Consider the following 6,000-nt stretch of genomic DNA (forward strand, 5'->3'; position numbering starts at 1 on the left):
CTGAGACGGAAGTGCTTGTCGGGTAACACGGGACACTCGTGGCGGTAGCTCGATGATCGGGAAGAAATAATAAACGATTGTGAAATCGACAAGTCACGTCCCGTCGCGCGATCACGATCACTTTCACAGCGTGATCCTCCGATCTCCGGATGAATCGAAGGGCCCGTCGTTGTGTAAGGGGTGCGTGCCTCCGATAAAGGGACGTTATTTTATGCCTCTCTATCCATTCCACTCTGTCTGTTCCTCTCTCCCTGAAACCCAACAATTAGTCGCCTGCTTATGTCCGTGATTAATGGACATCTACGAGTGCAGCAGGCGTGTTCCAATAGCGGTCGATGAAGAAGAGAGGGAGCGAGAAAGTTAACGAGAGAGATAGAGTTAGTTGCGAAGTGAGGATAATATTCCATTAGACGCCATTATATTCATCGGCGGACAATGCGTGAGGTTTTTGCGCCAAGGGTGTATCTTAACCGGGCAAATTTCTTTCGTCGACGCGTTTTATTTTCTATTTTCGTTCGTAGAATCGATCGCGAGCCGTTAAAAGGCTATTAATTTGACTTTATAACGTCGCCTCGTTGGTTAGCCGCGATATCGAAACGTTTCGTCGCTGGGCAAACAACGACGATAACAATTTACAATTCGCCGGTATCTCTTTTTCTTTTTGCGACTCGCTGTATAAGTTCGGGGACAAGTTGGATCCGTTGGAAAGGCAAATACGTCTGCATGCATATGCACGAGACGACTAAACTAACCAACCAGCCAACCACCGGGACGTCACCGTCACAAAGACCACGTCACGGGCTGACACTATTGCTATTCTAAGCAAACACGTTGTAAGCAGTTATTTTTTTTCTTTCCTCCCCGCGCGACGCGCATTTACACAGCAGACGCGTATGTAAAGATAATATTTTGAATGTATAACGAACGGTGCATCGCGACCCGTCGCGAAAACTGGGCAAAAAGTCTGGCAAGAATGGATCTGCGCGAAGATCAAGCCTGTTGATGCGCCTCGAATATTGTATTCCTGTGTTTCTTATTCCCCCGGTATCGCGTTATCCTTCGAAAAATAAATTAACTTCAAGGATGAAAGGAAGCTTTACCGTGTAAAACCCGACTATCATCCTTTGGATCGTTCAAGCAAATTGCACCACTTAGGCAGCCAATTATAGAACAATATTTTCTTAGAAAGGGGTAACAATTAGTGGGTCTCTGACTAATTACAGTTTGGTAATTGGTTACGTTTAGTAGGAGACTAAATAAATTAAGTAGCGTACGGTAAACAGACATATGTAATTACGTTTGAATTGCTCGGCTCTGTTCGCAGTATGCATTAAATTACTATAAACTATTAATACCGAACAGCTTGTCTGATTCTCGTTACGGTATTTTTGACGACGAACAAGTTTAGTTGCAAATCGTATAAACGGAAAATCGGTTCTCATGCATATGTTCCCATGTTCCGTGGTAGCACAGCAATTAATTCTATCCTGTTGAACTATACCAGTGAAAATGAATCATAAAATCAGCAAGAGACGAAAGATATTACGAACCAAATTAGAGATAATAATGGGCAATTTTCAGTAACGCGTTACACCGTTGTAATTCTGCACGGTGGATTTATCGAAGACATATTTCCAGCCACCTTTTGCCTTCTTCTTAGCGAAACAATTTATTAAAAATCGTTAGACATTAGAATACAGTGTATCCAAATTGAAATAGACCTGAATATGTCCTTTGTTTTTAATGATACGAAAATTGATCGTTTTTCGTAATCCTGAAACTATTTCCAAGGATATTTCGAGGGAAAACATTTTTCTTTGCTGGAAATACATTTGGGTAGAACGTAAATCACGGAGAGCCGACAACTCTATGACAGCTACTTAAAGCTTGCGGTTTCCCATAGGACTATTTGGTCAGATTAGCCCCGGTAAGTGTGCTCTAATCCTGTTAAAATGTTTGCCAACAGGGAGGCTGGGAGCACATTCGAATTGTGCTCCTCTTATGCCGATATACACGATGTTCGTTTATATTTGCACAGCTTGGTCAAACATTGGAGTGTGCCTTTTAGTAACCCCGACGCCTCTGGCAAAAAGAGGGCACAATGTTATGGGGATTATATTTAACGCGCGTTGAACGGAATCTATTGTGACTATACATTTTTCCAATTGCTAGAAAATTCAATATAAATTTTAATTTTAACGCGCAAGTTTCGAAAACGTTTCTCTGGTTGTTATCGACAAAATAGAGTGGTCGGTCGGCTATTGAATAATTTTCTCGTCCGAAAGGCTCTAGATTCACATAATATAAATAGGTATTTACACGCGTTAGAGCCTATGATAAAATCATAGTCTGTTCGTAGTACATAATACGCGTCGCTGGTAAATAATAATATGCAAGCAGGGAAATATTCGTAGGTTCCGAGGGTCCTTGTTCAAAAGCTTCTTGATATCGTCGGGAAATCTATGTATAATGCATTTCCTTTTTTTCTTTGAACGTGTACACGAGACGCCTAGTGTTGCCGGGGAATCGAATGTTAATTCATACATCATAGAGCGTGGTACGCGCTAGAAATTAGGTGGCGAGCGCAACGACGAGCGATGTGTCATAATAAAATTCTCGACTTCGTGTCAGCCAGTAAGGCCAATGGCATTATGTCGATTCCTATTATGCCGTATTATTGTCGGTCACCCCGAAGAAAATGACTGATGACACGAGAGTTTCGTACAATACCGAATGGACGTTAGCAGCCGTGCGATCTTCCATTCGAAAATCACCGAAGAGAGGAAAAAAAGGATCGTTTCGACCGGTGTGAAAGGGGGATTGAAAGGGGGACGGGAGAGAAGTGGGCGGCATAATTCGATCGTTTCCAAAATTATAAAAAAAAAAAAAAGGAAAAAAACGTACGCAGGGGTTAGAACCGGCAGAGCCACGCGAGGTCTATTTTTTTACGGACCTTTCCACTTTTTTTCCGGGCAAAATGGGGTAAAATCTGCTCGCACCCAGTCGAGCTCATTGTCGGTGGCCTGACTCCACTGCCATTATTAGGCAACCTATTCCATGAACGTCCGGTATCCCACAAATGTGCCAGACTAACCGACGCCTGTTACAAATGGCATGCCGTCTATTGAAAGCTAGTCGATGTAGAACAATCGATTGAAATACATCAAATACGCATGATTATCGTGATATTGTTATTGTAGAGGCATCATCTTTATTTATCTTTGATAAACAAGCATGTTAAGAAGGCTTTTGTAGAGAATTTGTACTTATTTTCAATATGTATCATAGTATATATACATATTAATATTAATAGTTGAGAAAACGTCCTCTTTAGCGCAGGTATATAATTATATGGAGACATAACTGTCTCGTGTGGGCGTGTACAGTAATAATAACGAGCCAACTAATGCTCCCTTTTGTGCCTCCTCTATTGAGGAAGAACAGTCAGAGGAACGACGTGAATGGATGAGAGTTGCCCAGTAGCGTATTTTATAAAGGTGTTCGGGACCTTTTAAAATAAATACGAAAATTTTACCCAGTGTGTATCGTACATTTTCGAATATTCTACGACGAGGAAGATTCCGTTGCACGAGAGTGTACGAAGAAGATTTCACCAGCGTTTCTTTTTAATTCGATGACCTATGGACAGGAGGACGTGTAAGTTTGCACGAATCACCGAACAGTTTTGTCCTCGAATACACTTTCAGTTATTATATCGGAATTTAATGAGATATGCGTGGGGAGGAAAAGTTGGAAATTTCTGTCGTAGGTGTGCCAGAGGGACGCGTTAGTACACCACTGTTGTGAGAGGAGTGCACGAAGGCAGGAGAAAGGGAAGGTGGCGGCGTCTGTTCGGAGAAGAGGCGACGAGAAGAGGGTCGTCGGTGCACGGTCGAGAGGGTGAGTACCAAAAGAGGACGAGAGTGAGAGAGGGGTGTGTCTCAACGCCTGGCCGCGACATCACCAATTAGTCACCGACGCTTAAAAACAACGGGGGTGCTCCACCTACCTTGCAAGCGTGCGAGGCTGCATCCGCGAGGAAGCGCATTTTATCGCGTCCGAATGGAGTGACTTACTTGCATATTGCCCGGATGCAACCCTCCGTCGCTCCACCCCCGTCCCTTCCACGCGATACCTAATCAACTGTAGTACACGGCCGTGGTTATCATCTAATTGGATCGCATTATTTAGGAGATTTAATTTCACCGAGATTTCCTATTCCGAATAGCGGTCAATTTTGAAATTGTAATTCCCAATTTTACGCCAAATCACGGAACGACAAAGTGCGTTGCATTGAACGGTGATTACGTAGAAAAATAAATACGAACGTTCGAAATAATTTTACTTTTTCTTTGTGTCGCGAACACGCTGAAGGCGACGCGACCAAGAAAATGGTAAACCATTCTCTGACGAATAGTTAGGCGTTTTACGTAATAGTTTGAGAAAAAAAATACAGAGCGGTCAAGAAAAATTCCTGACGCTGTTCGAGCTCGTTTACCGTCTGAACATGAATATGCCTCTGGTATCCAGGTCCGAGTTATAGATAAGGGTGAAGAAGTGAAGTGAATACAACAAGGGGGTGCCGTAGTCAGGGGTCTTGTGTGTAGCATAGCAGCTGCTATTGACACCTCGATACCCTGACTCAAATGGAACCAACCAACTCGCGTTGTACGGCATAGCTTTGCTGTATAAGGTCCAAGACCGCCTCTGTGTCTGTACCTTTCTGTCGAGTGTGTTGTAGCACTATCGTTTGTGTACTCGCGCAGTATACTGACGTTGCAACACACGATGCAATTGAACAAACTCTCAAGAAGCTCGCCTTTGCCGCGACGAACGAAATCTGTGTACGAGATTCGTCCTTGTTCCTTCGTTCGTCGACTCGTCTTCGAGTTCATTTTGAATTTACAACTTTAATAATAACGGAGTAAAAAAAAAACGCGAACAATAGGAGAGTCTGAAATATGTTTTTCGGGATGACAATGTCGCGATGCAGATGCGCGACACGTATCAACGAGCAATTACATCGTTCCCGTTACATTAATTATCCGCGATGAAAGGATCGTCGCGCGTCGCGAAGAATGGATGCCTCTTTGTCCACGATTCGCTCGATTGAACGATTAAGGTCACCGGTGTTCTTCGGGGGTAGTTGCAATAAACAGTCCGTGATTTCGTTTCAAGCCCCTTCGCATAATTCCGTAATTAAAACGGAGAAGGACGAATCCGGAGCAGTGACGTTTCGACGGACCCGCGAATTTGCATAACCTGCTTCCACGCACGCCAGGTAGCCAACGAGATAGAGACAAGATAGCCTAATGTTGCGGAAACTTTTTATTACCGATCTAAAGAGCCCGGGGTAACATTAGCGATGCCGTTCTGGCCGGGGAAAACTTATTGTACCGTACTTCGTACCTACTAACACGCGAAATTGCAGCAGCTTATTGTTCGGTTTGAAACATTTATTATAAAATGTTCTTGTTCGATTCGAACGACGTTTTATGGTCAGACGATTCGTTCGTACGTACGTGTGTTTCGGTGACCGATTTGGTTCGTTTGTACGTAGGTTTGGTAGGACCGTGTATTGGTATCGAAAGCATTGTGTAAGTTTTACGAAGGGACCTACTTACAATCGTCTAGAATGTAATCGCTGGTAGATTAAATGCAGACAACGATTCCTACTTGCATACAGCTCGTCGGGCCATACACTTGGTGGCACGCGACCGATCCATAGAAATCGTTTATAGACCTGGCGTGCGGGTGACATTTCTGGACGAGTGTTTCTGACTGCCGAGCGACATACATACGCGAAGACAGATAGCAACTATAATACCGTACGTTTGACCTTCCCATGGAACATCTCGTCCGTGGGCCCTCCAAGATACTCGAAACGGTGCTTCGATCGACCTATTACCGTAGTGTGTTACTTGTAACAGGGAGCAGATGATTCTTCCCTGATCATATGGTACAGGACACTGATGGAGAAAAATCTGGAGTACCGTATTG

The sequence above is a fragment of the Colletes gigas genome, unplaced genomic scaffold (assembly GCF_013123115.1).
Source record: "Colletes gigas isolate AHSC1104 unplaced genomic scaffold, ASM1312311v1 Colletes_gigas_Sc00006, whole genome shotgun sequence".
Lineage (NCBI taxonomy): Eukaryota > Metazoa > Arthropoda > Insecta > Hymenoptera > Colletidae > Colletes > Colletes gigas.